This window comes from Rhinopithecus roxellana, chromosome 19 (genome assembly GCF_007565055.1).
Source record: "Rhinopithecus roxellana isolate Shanxi Qingling chromosome 19, ASM756505v1, whole genome shotgun sequence".
Taxonomy (NCBI): domain Eukaryota; kingdom Metazoa; phylum Chordata; class Mammalia; order Primates; family Cercopithecidae; genus Rhinopithecus; species Rhinopithecus roxellana.
Genome location: NC_044567.1, coordinates 36,225,864 through 36,247,955, shown reverse-complemented (window position 1 = coordinate 36,247,955; position 22,092 = coordinate 36,225,864).

Sequence of the window (22,092 nt, the reverse complement as noted above, 5' to 3'; positions counted from 1 at the left end):
TTAACAGACGCATCTCGCTGCTTCATTTTAGGGCTGTAACTACAGAGTATTCAAAGATATTCTGAAGTCCTTGGTTCTAACTTAGCTTCTCCACTGTCAGCTGTGGCTCCTGCCTGGATAACTCAAATACATATGCCACATATGTTCTTCCTATTGTTTTGAGTCTGTTCCTACAGAACATTCTTTTTCTTTGTCTTTTTTTTTTTTTTTTTTTTTTTTTTTTTTTTGAGACGGAGTCTCGCTCTGTCACCCAGGCTGGAGTGCAGTGGCCGGATCTCAGCTCACTACAAGCTCCGCCTCCCGGGTTCATGCCATTCTCCTGCCTCAGCCTCCCGAGTAGCTGGGACTACAGGCGCCCGCCACCTCGCCCGGCTAGTTTTTTGAATTTTTTAGTGGAGACGGGGTTTCACCGTGTTAGCCAGGATGGTCTCGATCTCCTGACCTCGAGATCCGCCCGTCTCGGCCTCCCAAAGTGCTGAGATTACAGGCTTGAGCCACCGCGCCCGGCTCTTTGTCTTTAATATAGGTAAGGAATATCTAAGTAGTTATTTACTTTTTTGAACAGTTAATAGATGGTGTTGATAATGAATTTCTCTCCCATCCCTTTCACCAGGTCACTCAGTTTCTCTTTTCAGTGACAGACACTATCACCTCTTTCTTATTCCATGGACCCTCTGTATCAGTGGGTTCTTCATCTGTGGGTCCCATATCCATGGATTCATTCAACCAACTATGGATGAAGGATGTTTGGAGAAAAGATTTCACAACGTTCCAAAAAGCTAAATGTGAATTTGCTACATACTGGGTAGTACGGTGAATCCACACAAAGGAAGTGATATGTAGGCTTTGTGTAAGGCATTATAAGTAATTTGGAGATTATTTAAAGTATATCAAAGGATGTGCATAGGTTATATGCAAATGTGATGCCATTTTATATAAGGGACTTGAGTGTCCCTGGATTTTGGTATTGGCCGGGAGAGAGTGTCCTGAAACTAATCCCTCATAGATATCAAGTCATGACTCTATATCGTTTTAAAGATGTTTTATGCAATTACAAAAATTATAAGCACATGCCTTTTCTTTTCTTTCTGTAAAGCACAAATGGTAGCCTATTATATACTTTGTCCTCTGCCTTATGTGCCCCTTGAAAATGGTTTCTTACACTCTCTTCTTTTTAAAGGCTTCATGGTATTCCATTGTGTGAGTATGCCATCATTGATTTAGTCAGGCTCCTACTGATGAATATTTAGACAATTCCTAACTTTTTGCTATTTTAAACAATCTTCAACGAGTAACCTTATTTCTTATTTAGACATATTTATAATAAATTTCTAGAAATAGAACCTATGGGTTACAAGGTATGAGTGTTTATAAATTTGAGTGATTTTCCAAACTCCATAGAGTTGTATATCAAACACCATGCAGGAGACACTGACCCCAAACTTCTCACGTGCTACCTTTTTGTGATTGACTCCTCAACCAGTCTCCAACTTTGGCTCTCACTGATGGGTGTCCCATTCCTACCCTTTAGTCTTTTCATGAATGTCTTATAAATAGAACCAATCAGTCTATAGCCTTTCTATTCTGATGTCTCTAACTTAGCAATGCCCATCTAAGATTAACCCATGTTGTTGAGTGGATCGGTAGTGCATTCTTTTAAAAATAACATATCCATTGAAGTATAATTGACATACAGTGAACTGCATGTATTTAAAATGTTCAATTTGATAAATTTCGATATAAATATACGGACATAAGGCTTTTATGATAATCAAGATAATAAACATATTATCTATCACTATCAAAGTTTCTTTGTTCACTTTTGCAATTGCTTCTCATGCCCTTGTCCACATTTCCCCTCCCTAAGCAACCACCTGGCTTTCTGTCACTACAGATAAGTTTATATTTTCTAGAATTTTATGGGAATGGATACATACTCCTTTTTGTCTAGCTTCTTCCACTTAGCAAAACTAATCCAAAACAAGGCAAGAGTTTTTCTGCAGAAAAAGAAAATAGGGACACATAGAAAATAGATAGTAAGGTGACAGATTAAAACCCAACAATGTCAATAACATGTTAAATGTAAATAGTCCTACTTGAGTTCCAGCCACTGTTCCTTCTAATCCTTTCAGATGGTTTTTTCCCCAGCCTCAGGTGGTTTCTTCACAGACATTTGTTGATGAATGCACACCTGAATACTATGTGAAAATCCTCTGCAGATCTCTGCAGTTCTGTCTCTTCGTAGCTGTCTTTTCTACTCTACTCAGTCTTGGGAATTCTAACTGTCTTGGTTTGCCTGAATTCTCAGTTCTGTGTCTTCAACTCAGGGAGTCCACTGGACTCTAACTGAGTTCCTTCTTTCTGTGCCGTGGCCTGGAAACTCTCAAGGAAAAAAGTTGTGTTGATCATAAGGCTTACCTTATTTCTACCTTGTCTTTTAGAGATCATTGTTCTTCCTTGTTTGGTGTCCAGTGTTTTGCAAACTATTGTTTTCATATATTGTTTTCATTTGGTTGGTTGTTTCATGTGGAAGGGCAAATTCAGTCTCTGTTACTCCACCTTGCTCAGATGTAAAAATCAATTTAATGTTTTTTATTGTTGAGAATGTTCTATTGTATGGATGTACCACTGTTTGTTTATCCACTTACATACTCAAGGTCTAGGCTGTTTCCAGTTTTTTGCATTTTTGAGTGTGTCTTCAGTCCGCAACTGTGTATAGCTTTTTGTGGGAACATATGTTTCCAATTCACTTGGATTAATATCTAGGAGTGTGACGGTTTGCTCGTTAGGTAAGGTTAGATTTAATTTTATAGGAAACTGCCAAGTTGTCTTATCAGAGTGGCTGTACTGTTTGGCATTCCTACCAGATAGCTACGTGGGTTCCAGTTGCTCTGCAGTTTTGCCAGCTTTGCCATTATAAGTTATTTGCTTACCTATTTATTCCTTTTGAGTCATTTTAATAGATGAGTAGTGCTATCTCATTGTGGCTTTAATTTGCACTTCCCTAATGATCAATAATGTTGAACATCTTTTAGTATGCTTGTCATCTGTATATTTTCTGTGAGAACTTTTGCCCGTTGCAAAATATTGGGTGGTCTGTTTTCTTGTTCTTGAGTTTTGAATGTTCTTAATATATTATGAATACGTCCTTCATTAGATTTTATTTGCAGATACTTTCTCCTAGTTTATGACTTGTCTTGTGTTTCATTTTTAAATCTCTTTCAGAAGGATTTAATTTGTTGAGAAGACTGAGTTAGAAATGCAACTTTATCAACGTCCCAATACCATTTATTGACTAATAGAAAAAATAATTTTAAGTACACCAATTTTTACCCCCATTTAAAGTCACTTATATTCGTGTTCCTGAGTACAATTTTAGAGTGAATTTATTTTAGCAACCAAGATTTATATTCTTGTTTTGGGTTTCCCACTAGTTATATGACTTTAAATATGTCATTAATTCTCCTAGCTCGATTTCCTCAGCAGCAAATGTTCAAATTTGAATATAAACTTGTCAAAGTTACTACCCAGACTGCAGTTACACTTTCTGTTAACAACTTTGCTCTGAAGTTGTAGGTTTTTTTATACCTTCATAATAACATAATAGTACATTTTGTTCACAGTAATATTCATATATATATTTTGATTGATATTATTCATATAGCTTTAGGACTAGAAAATGTATACACAAATAAAAAGGGGAAGATGGTGCAAAGAGGAAGAGATTTTACATTTTAGCAAGAATAAGCATCTACAATTTATTTTTAAAATCCCACTTAAACAAAATACGTTGGCCCAGAGAGGTGGCTCATGCCTGTGCCCCACACTTTGGGAGGCCGAGACGGGAAGATCGCTTGAAGACAATAGTTCGAGACCAGCCTGGGAAATAAAGTGAGACCCTATTTTCACAATACACTAAAAAAAAAAACAACAACAACAACAAAACAGCTGAGCACGGTAGTGCATGCCTATGGTGCCAGCTACTCAGGAGGCTAAGGCAGGAGAATTGTCGACCCTAGGCATTCAAGACTGCAGTAAGCTACGATCATGCCACTGCACTCAGCTTGACAACAGAATGAGACCCCATCTATACCACCATTTAAAAAAATTAATTTACAGACATAGGGAATAAATTACTTCAGATATAGCACACATAACATTTAGGGGGCATTGGAGTAATCAATCACCTATCAGTCATCTAATTATTATATTAGATGACCTCAACTTAATCATTATTAATCATTATTAAGTTGAGGTATAGAGTTAAAATATAATTTTGAGGCAAAATTTAATCCTAGTGTCTTTTCATTATAAAGTTTCCAATGTACATAAAGTTGCAAGAATTATACAACAAGGCTGGGTGTGGTAGCTCACACCTGTAATCTCAGCGCTTTGGGAGGCCGAGGCAGGAGGATCGCTTGAGTCCAGGAGTCTGAGACCAGTTTGGGCAACATAGTGATGCCCTGTCTCTACAATAACATAAAATAAAATAAAATAAAATAGCTGGGTGTGGTGGTGCATGCCTGTAGTCCCAGCTACTTGGGAGGCTGAAGTGACCTAGGCTTGATCCCAGGAGGTCAAGGCTGCAGTGAGCCACGATGGTACCACTACACTCCAGCCTGAGCAGCAGAGTGAGACGCTGTCTCAAACAACAAAAACAAATATCCATGTACCTGCCTACTTAGATTCTACTACTAGCATCTTAACTAGATTTCCTGAATCATCCATATATCCATCCTGTTATTCAGCTATCAATCCACTTTATTTTCTGATGCATTTCAAAGGGAGTAAATTTTTGAAATGTATTTCTTACCATGAGGAAACCTTTTGGCTATACAACTAAAGATTGTGAGATAATTGTTTCTAACATATATTGGCCCATCCTTGCCCCCCTCCTGCCCCTCGGCCCCCCCAAAAAAACCCATCACCATGTTAAATCCTACTAAGGTTCCCACACTTGAGGCACCTTGCAAACCAACAAAAAGATTCCTGGGCCCAGCTCTGGATATGTTGAATCTGATCTGGGGTGGCACCCTAGTATCTGAATCCCCTCATGCCCCTCCTCCCTCCATCTCCACAAGTGGGTGAAGCATTAGCTAAGGCTTTAGCTCAGACTCATCTCGAGAGAGTCTAGTAGAAAGAACAGATGTGAAGGGGGCCATAACATGCCTCAATTATACAAGTCTGGGAAGGCCGAGAGAGAACAATATTCTAGAGGAAGTCAAATTTGGTGAGGGTAAGCAATGCTCAGACAGGGCTGAAATTAGACCGGCGCTCTGAAATAACCCTTTGCAAAGCTAGCTGTCTGAAAGAATCATCTGAACGAACTTAAAAAGAAAAAGATGCTTGAGTCTTAACAAACAGCTTCTGATTCGAAAGCTCTGGACGAGGGCCCGGTGTCTGTATTTTTAACAAACGATGCAGGCATTCCCGATGCCACTGGTCTCTAGCCAGTATTTACGAATTTCTCCAGAAATAAAGAAGGGTGGGGCTACAGAAGAGCTAGCTGAGACGTGATGGCTTTTAATATAAGTTAAGTAATACTTTAATACGAGTGAAGTAATACTAGTGTGTGCAAGGCAGAGGCTGGGTCCCTAAGCTTGAGTCTCAGCTCTGTCTATTGCCGGAATTTACATGTCTGGGTTACCAGTAGGACTGGCCACCAGAAGTTGATTGCCATAAAGTGCCCTGGAGAAAAACTTGGCCCAGTGCCAAGCCCATGTGCAGTGGAAGGGAGAGAGGAGTCTGAGTTCCAGGCAGTGCTTCCCACTCAGATTTGTGTCCTGATCCTGGCTGCTGTCTGGGAACCAGCAAGGAAGATGTGTCTGAGCAAAAATCTGAAGACTATTTTGGCCAACAACCGTAAGATACTGAAACACAGGCAGCATTTCTTTGTTGTTCGTAACACAGAGTGAGGTACAAAAGGAACAAAAGGAAGGGAGAATTTTACAGGGAACTTTGCTGCTATGGACCCCAGAAGACAGCGTTTCCTATCCTTCTGCATTCGTTGGAGAACATAGTGAGGGATGGCAATTCCTAGCAGAAGCCAGTGGCAAGGCTCAGAGGGGACCTTCATGCCTCAGGACATCATTGGTGTTAAAATACCAGAGGAAGAGAATGTTAACCACTAACCAAAGCAAAGCCAGAGGTGACACTTTTCTCCTTGGGTGCATGCTGAAATGATCAACAGTTGGAGGTGATCTTCAGGGGATAAATGTCTTCAGTTAGTGGCAAACTTTGGGCAAGAGGCAGCAAAATATGACTTATATGGGGGCTGACTTTAAATAACAAATGCTTGTTAGGGGAAGCGAAGAACTTGTAAAGAAGGCCAGAAGAAATTAAGGCCTAACAAAATGAATGAGGTAGCATATTAAGAGAGGGAAGAACAGATGCTTCGTAAATGTATCTTTGTCCTAATAGATATTGCTTGGTTTATCTTCCTCTAATTAAAAGTTACTTTATTAATTCAAACTTAATAGGAAATAGTTATTTAGATTGCAGGCAGCCAAGGTTTCCTGATGCCCGTGACAGTCTCTGCTTCCGATTCTTTTCTCATTCTCTGACCTTGCTTTATGGATTCCTTTTCAGTGGCCTTTTCTGGCTCCTTCTGCTCTGATAGCTTACAAGAAACTTATTTCTTTCTTTTTGTCTGTCATACAAGAGAGGTGAATTGTCTGAAGTGGGGTTTCAGGGTTGAATGGGAACTTCAGTGTGGGTGTGTGTCCTGTTGAGTCACCTCCCAGCCCCATGCTTGAAAACCCTCCATGTAGGTGGCTGCTTGTCCCTCTGAGCCCAGAGGGAGCTGATGCAGGTGACATTACTCTTCCCAACAAAAGCCTTTGCTCCTCACTCTGACAAGAAGCATAGCAAACGGCTTTTGCAAAGTTTCTGATGTGCTTCAGTTTTCCTCCAGAGATGCCGAAGGAATATTATGGAATACTGAAGAGCAAACTCATTCTAGAATGCTGGGAACGAAGGTACTCGTATTTGAAACTTGGTAAAATTGGAACTTGGCTAAAAACGTTTTCTCTTTTGTATGTGTGCCCAGGGCACACACAGGTGGTTAGGAAGAGATTTGTATCCCTGTCATATTTTAGTCTAACAGGTGATCTCTCTGAGAAGCTACGCAGTTATGATAAGGGGTGGGGGTGTGAGGAAAACGCTAAAAAGATGTTTAGGCTCAACTGAAGGCTTAATGTAGGAAGAGTTCTTGCAACATCAGAATGTAAATAATTTACTTTACTCATTCATTCAGCAGGGTGAAGGGAGGAAAGATTAATGGGCAGTTTAAAAGAAAGTCCAGTTAAAACCTTTGCTGCCCTAATGTCATGGATGCAAGAGCCAGTTTAATCTAAACAAAAGGGGCAACTCACCCATTTGGGCAGGGCTGGGAGACCACACAGTGGCTGAGAATTGCCCATCAGCAGGTTCCTGCTCTTTATAGACCATTTGTTTCCATTTGTAGTGAAAAAGGAGATGCTCTTGTAGAGGTTAAGTCACCCAGTTATTTGTTATAAACTTTCAGAAAGGAATGGGTTTGAAACAAGTCTTAAGTGTTTCAGTGACAAATATTTAACGTCACTCCTGAGATTTATGGCTCTTCTGTTCACCCTTTGAAAGCTTTTAGTTCAGTGGCAAAGGTTACTGGGGGCTTGCCCAGCAGAAAAGAGGTCTTTTCTGTTGTTGTTTTATCATCTTAGCACTGGCTGGAGAGTATTCCAAAGTTTCAGCAATGAATCATCACCCTTCCTGCTCACATCGTCATCTGTCCTATGACTGTGATTGTCCTCGGAGACTAATTTAAGGCATATAAGTGCTCCTGGCATCTGGTCTCTCTGCTTTCACACCTCCACAGCTGTGATGCAGGGCAGGAGGGCTGATCCCAGGTCATCCCAAGCCACAGCACTGCAGAGCAGGGTGGCCCGGGTGTCATGTACCTGCTCTTCCTCACTGGTACCCTGTCTGGAGCACCTGTTGTGTTGGGATACTTGTACTAGAATAATCCAAATGATGAGGCCTCATCACTTTTTGGCCGAGGTAGAACTTATTTCCTTTTAATGTCTAAATGTTGATGGTGAATACCCCTGCTGGCTTAATTATGGGAAATTAGGCCTCCTGAAAGTGTGCCTAACGTGTTTCTGAACAAGATACTTGGTACCACATCATGCGGCCACATTGATATTAACAGATCTGCTGTAGCTCACCAGTGTGAGCCATAGTGACCAGCTGCTAGTGACCACGCTGCCTCCACCTGGCTTTGGGGCAATGGGCCGGGGGGTGAGATGGGTGGTAAGTCTTCTCTCCTAATGATACAAAGACAGAACCATAACTCTGATAGAGTCCTTACCAAAAGGCTGATTATGACTTATCATGTCTCTCTCCATCTGTCCAGCCCAATTCTGAGATTCTTTATCAGGCTTCCTTCTTGCTCCATGTAATAAAAGTAACAGCTGACATTTACTGTGTGCTTATTATGTGCCAAACAGTATTCTAAGCATTTTGTGTGTATTATTCCGTGAATCCTCACAAAACTCTTTGTGCTATTATGATCCTCATTTTACAGATGAGGACACTAAGGCACTGAGAGCTTCAGTGACCTGGTCAAGGGCACACACTAGCAAGTACAGAGTGGCATCTGACGCCAGGCTGCCAGATTCCAGGGTCTTTTTTTTCTTTTTTCTTTTTTTTTTTTCTTATTGAGATGGAGTCTCATTCTGTGGCCCAGGCTGGAGTGCAGTGGGGCGATCTCAGCTCACTTCAAGCTCCACCTCCCGGGTTCACACCATTCTCCTGCCTCAGCCTCCCGAGTAGCTGGGACTACAGGTGCCCGCCACCACACCCAGCTAATTTTTTGTATTTTTAGTAGAGACAGGGTTTCACCGTGTTAGCCAGGATGGTCTCGATCTCCTGACCTCCTGATCTGCCCGCCTTGGCCTTGCAAAGTTCTGGGATTACAGGTGTGAGACACTGCGCCCAGCGGACTCCAGGGTCTTTTAACCACCATACTGTCTACTCTTTCCTTCCTCACTGGGAAGCTCCGTGCAATTCTCTGCCTTCAAATTCAGGCTCAGTTGCTGGAAGGCCCCCAAAGGGAGAAGGAAGCTCCCCTCTAAGCCAGTTTAAGGCTCATCCACCAAGTTTTCCTTTTCTATCCCAGAACTGATCTCTTTTAAATGACTGACAGCTCATTTCCTTTGGAAGAGACTCCACTTCTGCCTACAGAGGTGTGGCTTTACCTTTTCATTCTCCCCAAAACATCACTCTCACAAAGAATGCCATGGAATAATATAAGTATATTTGCCAAGGTCTGGGCTATTCAATCAGGATGCAAAATAGCCATTTCTGTTTCTTTAAAGGAGAAAAACAGATCAGAGCTGTATATTGCTCTGCTGCCTTCTCCTGGATGTCTTTGAACTGCTAAGTAAACAAGACCACATAGGACTCTGCAGTAGCTCACAATCACAGGGAGGTACGGGGAATCTAAATTCCTATGCAAGAAAGAAAGTTTTCTTTAAATCAGTGAGTGTGGACACTAGAGATAAAAGCTTCTAGAAAGAACACATACCAAGGCCTCTGTATTTTAAGAAATGAAATCTCTGGCCTGGCATGGTGGCTCATGCCTGTAATCCCAGCACTTTGGGAGGCCGAGGCGGGCAGATCATGAGGTTAAGAGATTTGAGACCATCCTGGCCAACATGGTGAAACCCCGTCTCTACTGAAAATACAACAAATTAGCTGGGCGTGGTGGTGTGCGCCTGTATTCCCAGCTATTCGAGGGGCTGAGGCAGGAGAATCGCTTGAACCCAGGAGGCAGAGGTTGCAGTGAGCCGAGATCGCATCACTGCACTCCAGCATGATGACAGAGTGAGACTCTGTATTAAACAAAAAAAGAAAGAAAAGAAAAGAAAAAAGAAAGAAATCTCTATAGGTGATTCTAATATGCAGTCCTGGTTGCAAGCCACAACGTGAGGAAATTCATGGCAAGATGTAGACCTGCTAAGAGATATGCTTTATCTTACCAAACGGACATCTGATTAGAGATGGAAACATGCAGTCTAGTGAGTTTGTAAGCACTTGGGTCTTATACAACCACAATGTGTGTGTGTGTGTGTGTGTGTGTGTGTGTTTGTGTGACATGTGGTGTATTTGCTTTACATTCGCTAACTCAAAGGACCTGTCCAAGTAGCAATCCTGCCAACTCTTAGGTGGCATGAAATTCTCCTAACGTTTTTATATTTTAATAAAAGTTTTCAACTTTCATTTAAATGAAGAAAGACAAGAAGAAGTAAATCTGAAGAAATTTTCACAGCACCAAACATTAGATCTCAATTATTTTTTTTTTTTGAATTTTAGGCAAAGAGTTTTTAGAAACCATAAAGAGAGAGAAATAGGAATAGTTTATTTTCTTCTCCCACAGTGGCTCAAGAGTGGCATATTATTGAGTTTTTTACTTGCTCTTATACTTGAAAATGAACGTGGCTAGATATATTCTTGTTTTACACTTTATTTCCCTCATAACTTTTAAAGTATCACTCCATAGTCAATAACTCACATTGAATTTTTTTTGTGGTGAAATCTGAAGCCAGCCTGACTTTTTCTCCTGCACTGAACTATAATTTTTTTTTTTTTTTTTTTTTTTTTTTTTTGGCAGAAGGGTTAAAAATTCTGTCTTTATCCTTGAAGTTAAATCATTTAATGAGGCTATGTGTTGATGCCAATAATTTTCTGTCACTTATTATTTCCCATATATGTTGTATGAATTTAATCTGCAGATTCTGTTTTTTCTACTTCACAGAAATTTTTCGATGTTGTATCTCTAAATATTTTTTCCCATTTTTTCTTTCTGAATGACAGGAGCCCCAGTTACCTTTTGGTTGGATCCTCTTCACCTTCTGCATGAATCATTCACTCTGCAATTGCTTTAATTTCTTTGTCTTTCTCTTTCATTGAGAATACCCAAAGCCCTTCTCTATGTCATTAATTTAATATTTAACACTATCTACTCTATTTCTTGCTCTTTCTAAAATGTCATTAGGGTCAGGGTTCTCTATTCTGTTCCATTGATCTATGTGTCTGCTCTTGTACCAGTATCATGCTGTTTTGGTTACTGTAGCCCTGTAGTATAGTTTGAAGTTGGGTAGTGTGATGCTTCCAGTTTTGTTCTTTTTGCTTAGGATTGCCTTAGCTATTCAGGCTCTTTTTGATTCCATATGAATTTTAAAATAGTTTTTTTCTAGTTCTGTGAAGAATGTTAATTATAGTTTAATAGGAATAGCATTGAATCTATACCTTGCTTTGAGCAAGTATGGCAGTTTTAATGATATTGATTCTTCCTCTCCATGAGCATGGAATGTTTTTCCATTTGTTTGTGTCATCTCTGATTTCTTTGATCAGTGGTTTGTAGTTCTTCTTGTAGAAATGTTTCACAATCTCTCTAGTTAGCTGTATTCCTAGGTATTTTATCCTTCTTGTGGTCCTTTTGAATGAGTATTCATTCAAGGTTGACTCTTGACTTGACTGTTGTTGGTGTATAGGAATGCTGGTGATTTTTGTACATTGATTTTGTATCCTGAGACTTTGCTGAAGTTGCTTATCAGCTTAAGAAGCTTTTGGTCTGAGACGATGGGGTTTTCTAGATGTAGGATCATGTTATCTGCAAACAGGGATAGTTTGACTTCCTCTCTTCCTATTTGAATGCCCTTTATTTCCTTCTCTTGCCTGATTGCCCTGGCCAGAACTTCAAATCCTGTGTTGAATAGGAGTGGTGAGAGAGGGCATCCTTGTCTTGTGCTGGTTTTCAAGAAGGGAATGCGTTCAGCTTTCACCCATTTAGTATGATGTTGGTTGTGGTTCTTATTATTTTGAGGTATGTTCCTTCAATATCTACTTTATTGATGGTTTTTAACATGAAGGATGCTGAATTTTGTAGAAAGCCACTTTTGCATCTTTTGAGATAATCATGTGTTTTTTGTCTTTAGTTCCGTTTATGTGATGAATCACACTTGTTGATTTGCATGGGTTGAACCAACCTTGCATCCCAGGATGAAGGCTACTTGATCATGATAAATAAGCTTTTTGATGTATTGCTGGATTTGCTTTGCCAGTATTTTGTTGAGGATTTTTGCATTGATATTTATAAAGGGTACTGGCCTGAAGTTTTCTTTTGTTGATGACTTTTGCATTGATATTTATAAAGGGTACTGGCCTGAAGTTTTCTTTTTTTATTGTATCTCTGCCAGGTTTTGGTATCAGGATGATGCTGGCCTCATAGAATGAGTTAGGGAGGAGTGTCTACTTTTCAGTTTTTGGAAATCGTTTCAGTAGGAGTGATACAATCTCTTCTTTGTACATCTGGTAGAATTCAGCTGTGAATTTATCTGGTCCTGGGCTTTTTTTGGTAGGTAGGCTGTTTATTACTGTCTCAATTTCAGAATTCATTATTGGTCTAGTCAGGATTCAGTTTCTGCCTGATTCAGTCTTGAGTGGGTGTATGTGTCCAGGAATTTATCAATTTCTTCCAGATTTTCTAGTTTACATACATAGAGGTGTTTATAATATTTTATGATGTTTGTTTGTATTTCCATAGAGTCAGTGGTAATATCCCCCTTATCATTTCTGATTGTGTTTATTTGAATCTTCCCTCTTTTCTTCTTTATTAGTCTAGCTAACAGTCTATTTTATTAACTTTTTTCAAAAAACAAGCTCCTGCATTTGTTGATCTTTTGAATAGATTTTCATATCTCTATCTCTTTCAGTTTAGCTCTGATTTTGGTTATTTCTTGTCTTCTGCTAGCTTTGGGATTTGTTTGTTCTTGGTTCTCTGGTTCTTTTATTAATAGTTGTGATGTTAAGTTGTTAACTTGAGACCTTTCTAACTTTTCGATGTGGCCATTTAGTGCTATAAATGTCCCTCTTAGGCTGGGTGTGTTGGTTCACACCTGTAATCCCAGCACTTTGGGAGGCTGAGGCAGGAAGATCATGAGGTCAAGAGATTGAGACCACCCTGGCCAACATGGTGAAACCCCATCTCTACTAAAAATAAAAAAATTAGCTGGGCATGGTGGCATACACCTGTAGTCCCAGCTACTTGGGAGGCTGAGGCAGGAGAATTGCTTGAACCCGGGAGGCAGAGGTGGCAGTGAACCGATATCGCACCCCTGCACTCCAGACGGGTGACAGAGTGAGACTCCATCTCAAAAAAAAAAAAAAAAAAAAAAAAAAACCCAAAAAGTTACCTCTTAATACTGCCTTAGCAGTGTCCCAGAGATTCTGGTACATTGTATATTTGTTCACATTAGTTTCAAAGAATTAACTGATTCCTGCCCTAATTTCATTATTTAGTCAAAAGTCATTCTGGAACTGATTTCTGAACCTGTTTTCATGTAATTCAGGAACAATTTTCTTGTAATTGTATGGTTTTGAGTGAACTTCTTAGTCCTGAGTTCTAGTTTGATTATGCTGTGGTCCAAGAGACTGTTGGTTATGAATTGAGTTCTGTTGCGTTTGGTGAAGAGTGTTTAACTTCTGATTCTATGATAGATTTTAGAGTAAGTGCCATGTGATGATGAGAAGAATGTCTATTATCTTGCTTTTGGGTGGAGAATTCTGTAGATATCTCTCAGGTCCATTTGATCCAGAGCTGAGTTCAGGCCCTAATATCTTTGTTAAATTTCTTTCTTTCTCTTTCTTTTTTTTTTAGTCTTGCTCTGTCACCCAGGATGGAGGGCGGTGGTGCAATCTTGGCTCACTGCTAGACTGCAGGTAGCATCCAAGTGCTACCAAATTGGATGGTAGCATCCAATTTGCTCTTGATTTATCTTGTGTTTGTATTCAGAAGTGTTTTTCTCAGCTATTCAGTGTAAGAACTAATGTTTAAGCCAAGAAGACTCTTCTATTATTTGGAACACAAAGCATCTAGATTAACTTTTGCCAGGAGACTGACTACCAAACTCATATAAACACTGCTCAGACAGCCCATGCAGGCACCCCACAGACACTTGCTGTCACCTCCATGGTCTTTCTTGAGTTCTCTTAGACTAACATTCCGTAATTACTGCTGCCTTCCTTTCTTCCAAGGGCTACATCCTCTAGCCTAGTACTCCTCACGCTGTCGTGTACATTTGAGTTACTGGGAATCTTACTCAAAAGCAGTTTCTTATTCAGCAGGTCTGGGGTGGGGCCTAAGATTTTACATTTATCACAAGCTTTCAGGTGATATTGGCCCACGGACCTCACTTTGAGTAGCAAGGCTTTAGGCCACAATAAGAGTATAATTTTTATTCCAGTTTTTAAATAATTTGACACTGTTAATGACAGTGTATGAGAGACATAAGATAAAGTGAGAAGAGTACTGGGGGAGGTTAAGATTCAATTTCCATTTCTGCTCTTTACCAGTTGTGTGCCCTCAGCTTTAATTTTCATGTACTAAAAAATTGGGAAAAATCACATATCAGAGCAAATGTGTACGTACTTTGCATAAGGCATTTAAGTGAAAGGATTAAATAATCCTCTATGATTAACAAGAATGATTATCAACATTTCCCAGGTAATTTATTGTCATCAAAACCACAATATCAGTAGATATCTAAAAAGTTAGGATGAAAAGAGATAATTGTTGTAAAATGTCCATCACTGTGCCTGGGATGTACATAGGAATACATGTTAGCTATTCTTATTTTTTTTTAGATGGAGTCTTGCTCTGTTGCTAGGCTGGAGTACAGTGGCGCGATCTTGGCGCACTGCAACCTCCGCCTCCCGAGTTCAAGCGATTCTCCTGCCTCAGCCTCCTGAGTAGCTGGGACTACTGGCATGCGCCACCACGCCCAGCTAATTTTTGTGTTTTTAGTACAGACAGGGTTTTACCATGTTGGCCAGGATGGTCTTGATCTCTTGACCTCGTGATCCGCCCACCTCGGCCTCCCAAAGTGCTGGGATTACAGGCCTGAGTCACCGTGCCCGGCTAGCTCTTCTTATTTTTATTCAATATGGTAAGATTGGGCAAGGAGAAAGCTGTACTTTCCAATGGGTTTGTCAGCCTGTTCTTTCTATGTAGTCTCCATTTGATCTTGGGTGTTGTACATGTGTTCTCCTAATGATGCAATTATGTATTTAAAGAGACAAAGGCAGAATGAAGTCTGACCAGCAACCTGAGAATGTTCATGTTTACATCAGTGAGGATACTTGAAGCTGCAAGTAACAAAACCTCCAAATTCAATTTGTTATAAGCAATGGGGAAAACGTATTATGTCACTTAACAAGAAAACCTGAAATGGGACAGCTCTAAGGTTGGTTGATTGGGCAGCTGGGCAGGTTTTTCCATCTCTCCCTTTCCATTTTGGAGTAATGACTCCTCTCATGGTCTCAGAATGGCTTCAGCAGTTCCAAGTATGGCATCCAGACAAGACAATTTCTAGGAGAGAAAGAGTTTTCCCGTGTATCTCTGTATTTCCAACAGAGGAAATAACTCCCAGAAGATCCCCAAAGACTTGCTGTCTTATCTTAACAAGATAAGCTTGTTAGTCAGGGCTGGTTCATGTGCCTCTTCCTAAGCTAACCCCACTAGGATTGGCATTGGGATTGCCATGCATCTCTGGATGGTCCATTCAGGAGTTTTCTCTATATTGCATGGGAAAGGATTGAGACCACAATACAGAGTTCAGAATGCAAGAAAGAACGGCTTTTGGACACTCAGCAGTGTAGATGGTGTTCTAAATATGAAGGGTACGGATGAAATCTTCCCAGGGGCAAACACCTTTGAATTTCCTACCCAGGATAGGATTCTCTTCCTGTTATAGCCATCTCAAATATATTTCCATTGGCTTAAATTTTTAGTGGCAGGAAGCTTAATTATTTTGAGTATCTTTGACCTCTCCTTCTCGCTATTGACCCTTACTTGCAACCCCAGGTAAAAGTAAAAGGTGGCTTTAGCATCAACAGTACCACGCCCTTGTAAGGAAGTGTCACCCTCAGCTTCTGAAGGTGGGGTGGACCCTGAGGCTTGTGCTGGGCATTGGCCAGAGTGAGAACACCTTTCCAAAGCCTCAGCTGTGCCTGTTTTTCTGTGTGTCTCCTCATTTGACCCCTATGATTCAAGCTCGTATTGAATACCCTGACCTCCCTTTCACACTGCTTCCCCTAATGGTTTATCATCATTCTCTTAATAACTTTCACACCAACATTTCAACTGAAAGCTATTGAAAATGTGCCACTTTAAAAGACTGGGCTTACCTTGCTTGTCAGTACTACCAGCAAACATCCCCCACCCTCTTCAATCACCAAACACCACTGTCTCGCACTTTTTCAAATAAATGGAAAAACTTTAAGGTCTTGTAGGACCAGATTTAGGAGCCACTGAGAATATGACCCATTTATTCTGAACTCGCAGCAAATCAACTGACCTTCCGTAGATACTAACGTTTAGATACGTATGCAGCTAGAGAGATTTACATCCTGGCCTTCCACTTGCTTCTGGAGTAGTTCACCTTTGCTCAACAGCATTGGAAAATCCACACAATGTTTATTTCTTGCTCTAACAACCTTCCTGGAGGCTTCAGAAATAGTCTTTTATCTATTCCAAGATGGAGGAGAAGTAACAATGGTTTTCACCTCACTGCAGAGCAATCTAACCTTTTAAAGTGGACGTTATTCAAAATGGAAGCAGAAAAGCTCAGCTTCCTACTGACGGTGGATTATTTGTCATCATCATGGCTGTCATTAAAAAATGTTGCAAACGGTCTTGTCATTTTAGAAAACCTCTGCTAAAAATGTTGTTTGTTTTATGCCTTTAAATGTTTCTGTGCTTGACTTTTTTCGCATCATTGGCTCTGCCTGAAGAAGTTGTCCCCATTAAGATCAAGGGAGGAGAGGAGTCTCTGCTTTGCACAGGAACTTTGGCTGGCTGAGGTTTGTGGAAATGAGAACATTACCAAGGTGCATGTCCTTGTTCAAGTGAAGCTCACTGCCAATCTGTGGTGTGCTGGGAGGCAAAGGCATCTCGGTGCTTCATGCTGCCTGCCTGGTTTCAGGAAATCTGTGAGGTCTCCGTGGAAGCTCCACAAGCCTTTCTTTCCTAACAGTGTTAACTGTGTTTGAAGCCCCTGACAGGGCTGCTGTCATCTCTAACCAGGAGCTTCTCACCCCAATTTCCTGATGCCTGAGAGTAAAAACCATGTGTAATAATTTACTGGGAGGAGCGGTTTATCCATCCAATAGAACCGAATTCAGGCCTTACACTTAAACGAGTGCACACCCAAATTTCCTGGAAAACTTGCTAAAAATACAGAATGGGAAAGCTAACCTCTACTTTGATTCAGTAGGTTTGCACGGAGCTCTGAATCTGCGTGTTAAGCTTAAAACACCAGACGCGAATCTGAGGTGGTGCTCAGAAAAATCTATTTGGGGAAAATCTGCCCTAAGTCATACGCTTGAAAATCAGCAGTGTGGCTTCTCTGTGTTGGGTTTGTTGCACCCCTGAGCACCAATCCTCACTGGCTTTGCAAATTTGGTGGCCCAGTTTACAGATGAGAAGAGTGAGGCGCCCAGTGGTTAGGTCATTTGCTCATAGACTCATCACTGGCAGTGGTCTACTCCCTGGTGTGAGCTCAAGGCTATCTGATTCCAAGGCCTGCGCTCCTGCATCTGGGCCATACCATCTCCCAGACGAATGCCTGGTTAGGCCCCAAACTAGCCTCTGAACATACAGAGATGAGTAAGATAGTCTTCCTTTTTAGAACTGATCCTAGTGAGTTTTGAGGGATGGTTTTTCTCCCTTTGCTTCCAGATGTGGAAAATCAGTTTGCCCAGTGATGGGCAGAGCCAGGATTAGGAAGTAAGACCTCCTGGAGATTTTTCTCCTGTTTCAGGATGACAAATTAAGGGTGGCTGGGCTTGGTAGCTCACACCTGTAATCCCAGCACTTTGGGAGGCCGAGGTGGGTGGATCACAAGGTCAGGAGTTTGAGACCAGCCCAACCAACCTGGTGAAACCCCGTCTCTATGAAAAATACAAAAATTAGCTGGGCGTGGTGGTGTGCACCTGTAATCTCAGCTACTCAGGAGACTGAGGCAGGAGAATCGCTTGAATCCGGGAGGTGGAGATTTCAGTGAGCCGAGATTGTGCCACGGCACTCCAGCCTGGGTGACAGAGTGAGACTCTGTCTCAAAAACAAAATAAAAAAATTAAGTGCACTTGACTGTTTGGCTAATGAGCCGCCTTGCTGGCTCTGAAGAATCTCCAAAAACAAGGGAATCCAAGATGGATTCCCAAATTCATGAAGAATTTGGATCATGCTCTATTCTATCTCATACCATGTATCTATTTTTGATGATGTTAAACGTTCTCAAGGCATTCCTAATGCATGGTATTGTGTGCTGAAATAAATAAGATGGTTGAGATGGGAACACTCTGAAATAAAAGCACCATAAAATGGGTTGTGGTAGGTGTTATTGTCAAAGGTCCTATCTGATCTGCCTTACTAAAGTGGTGCTTCAACCTCACAAGGGCCATCGTGTTGCTGAGCATTCATCAGGCCAGCACTGCACTGGGGACTCTGCCTGTGTCGCCCCAGATGTCTATACGTTTATCCTCACTGTTTTACAGAAGCGGAAACAGAGGCTCAGAAAGGACACTCGTGGTGAGGATGAGGGTTGAGCCCAAGTCTGGAGCCTTCATATTTCAACACCGTCTACTGGGCTGCCTTTTGTTCATTCCTCATAATACATTCGTTCTACAGATGGGAGCTAGATGCAGAGCATAGGGTCTTAGAGATGAGGTAGTTCAACTTCATCCTGTTGTATGAATGGGCTCCGTATCATCTCCTGAACACAGTGATTGCCCTCTCTTTATACACTCTTAGGAGTGGGCATTCAACATATCATAGGTAATCCTCAAAGTTCCCTTTTCCTTAGAGGATCAAGCACAATCTCCCCAGGCATCCATGTCTTGCCCTATTCAACCTCTAACTCTCTCTCCTCGACAAACACCTTAGTCAATTACTGTCTGCTAAGCTGACCACATGCATTTCCAATCTCTGCTACTGAGAGAAACTCCCACATGGCGTAGTTCCTTTTTTCTCTGTGTTTCTCTGAGTCTAGTCATCTTCAAGTCCAGTATGAAGACCTTGTCCTCAGCCCAAAGCGAGTTTTCCCAATTTCCCAGAGCACTGCTCCCCACACTACTCATTTGGTTCCTAGTGTAAGCTGCTCCCTAGTGTTCACCATTTTTGTTGTCTATGGAACCATCTGATGAGATTGTGAACCCCGTGAAAGCTTGCTTTATCCTATTCATCTTTGTATTCTCAATGCCTCGTTTACCCCAGAATGGTCTTTCAGTAAATATTTGTTGTAGATAAAGATTACTTTCCCTAGTAGAAACTGCATCTTCTGTCCTGCATTAATTTTCATGTGAGTGGCTGCCTGGAACAGGGTTATCTCTCAGTGTTGTTTGATTGGCTGAATTTTTTTAAGAGCTTATATGGTGATCAGGCTGAAAGGAGAATTGAGTCTCACCTTTACTTCCATTTAACACTTACATACTGGGACTGAGAAAATATTTATTGGAGCATTGTTTGTAATAGTGAATAACTGCAAACAGTCTAAAAACCCATCATCATGGCATGGGTAAATACACTGTAGCACACTCGTAAAATGGAATACTATACAGCAATGAAAAAGCACCAGTGAGAGCAGCATGAATGCACATGGACAAATCTCATAAAAATAATGTTAAGCAAAAGAGCACCTGAGAAGGATGCACATGATACAATGCCATCCATACAGAGTCAAGAAATGTCCAAAGCAATATTATATATTGTTCATGGGAAAATACATGTTTAATGCAATTTTAAAGCAACACGTACCAAAGTAGTGTTGTGGGAAAATGTATGAGTTTCCTGGGCCTGCCATAATAAAATACCACAGGCTGAGGGGCATAGGCAGCAGAAATGCATTTTCTCACAGTTCTGGAGGCTAAAAGTTCGAGATCAAGGTGTCAGCATGGTTGGTTTCTCCGGAGGTCTCTCTCCGTGGCTGGCAGATAGTTGTCTTCTCACTGTGTCCTCACGTGGCCTTCTCTCTGTATGGGCATCCCTAGTCTCTTTCAGGTGTCCTAATCTCCTCTTCTGATAAGGACACCGGTGAGACTGGCTCACCATAGTGATTTTGCTTTAACTTAATTACGTTTTTTCTAAGGCTCTATCTACAAATACAGTCATATTCAACGTGGAAATGTTGAGGGCACACAGTCCGGTCTGTAACACAGACTCGGTGCCTCCGGAGGGCTGTGATGAAGAATCTGTCCCTGGTCTCTCTCCTGGCTTCTGGTAGCCTGAGGGGTGTCTTGGTTTTAGATGGTGTTCTCTCTGCGTCTTCCCCTCATCTTCCCTCCGTGTGTGTCTCCCCGTGCGTCTGCGTCCAGATTTTCCCTTTTTATAAGAACACCAATCATATTGGATTAGGACTCACCCCACCCCAATGACCTTATTTTTTTTGTTGTTATTTTTATTTTTTGGCAGAGTCTCGCTCTGTTGCCCAGGCTAGAGAGTCGACTCACTGCAACCTCCGCCTCCTGGGTTCAAGTGATCCTCTTGCCTCAGCCTTCCGGGTAGCTGGGATTACAGGTGCCCACCACCATGCCCGGCTAATTTTTGTATTTTTAGTAGAGACGGGGCTTCACTATGTTGGCCAGGCTGGTCTCGAACTCCTGACCTCAGGTGATCCACCCGCCTTGGCCTCCCAAAGTGCTGGGATTCCAGGCCCAATTACCTTATTTTAATTTGATCACATCTGTAAAGGCCCTGTCCCCCTATAACGTGACATTCTGAGATACTAGGGATTAGGACATCAACATAATCTTTTTTTTGAGAGACGCAATCTAACCCACAGCAAAGTATGTAAATTTACAGGGTGAAGAATCGACCGCAAGGGACTTGAGTTATATGTGTCCTATTTTAGTTTCTAGGTGAACATTTCATAACAATAACAGTTACAGCAACAAACAAAGGGATTGAGCAGAACTGCTAACCTGCTTCTGCAAAAGCCTTCAGAGGCAGAGGAGGGAGAAGTCTTTTTCTGGTCCTGCAGGGACAATTTTCCTCTCACAGCACAGTCCCAGGGAGGCTGTCACAACGAGGCCAGCTTCTTCCACTGCTGGACAGCTTTAATCACTAGATATTTATTTATTTATTTTGGAGAAGGAGTCTTGCTCCTGTCACACAGGCTGGAGTGCAGTGGTGCGATCTCAGCACACTGCAACCTCTACCTTCCGGGTTCAAGTGATTCTCCTACATCAGCCTCCCGAGTAGCTGGGACTACACATGCTACACATGCTGGGATTACACATGCTGGGACTACACATGCCACCATGCCTGGCTAATTTTTTGTATTTTTAATAGAGACGGTGTTTCACCGTGTTAGCCAGGATGGTATTGATCTCCTGACCTCGTGATTTTCCCGCCTCGGCGTCCCAAAGTGCTGGGATTACAGGTGTGAGCCACCATGCCCGGCCTAGATATTTCTTAAAAGTTCCAGGCCTAAACCTTCACAGTAACTTCCAGCTGTGGGTACTATGCTGATCTCTGAAGCCATGTAGACTATGCCTGTGGCCACTTTTACCTGGAACACTTTGATGTATTTGAAGGCATGACTCGCCCTGTCCTCTCTCCTCCCTGTTCAGTGCCTGCTCTTTCTCCTTCTACTTCTACTACCCACATTCCCATTTCTAATTCCTTTAACTCCTCCTCATATAATGAGATGTTCTTGATTTGGGTGCGCCTGGCAATGGACTAAACAAGGCATTGCTCTGTCCGCATTGAGCCTGTACTTTTTTCAGCGATTGATGACTCAAGCAACTCTTTTTTTTTTTTTTTTTAAACTGGGGTAAGTAGCTAGAAAAAAAATGATGATGCCAGGCTTGATGTGGGAGGGCAGGAAATTCCCTTCTTAGAGGAGCCCCAGGCAAAGGGTAAGAATTTCCCGGATAAAGAGGAGCAATTGTTTTTCAAGGAGAGGAGGCGGCACGCGGGAAGGAAGGTAACTTGAGCACCTGAAGATGTGAACCAAGTCGCTGCAGCTTGAGGGTAGGGGGCCGGAAGAGGGG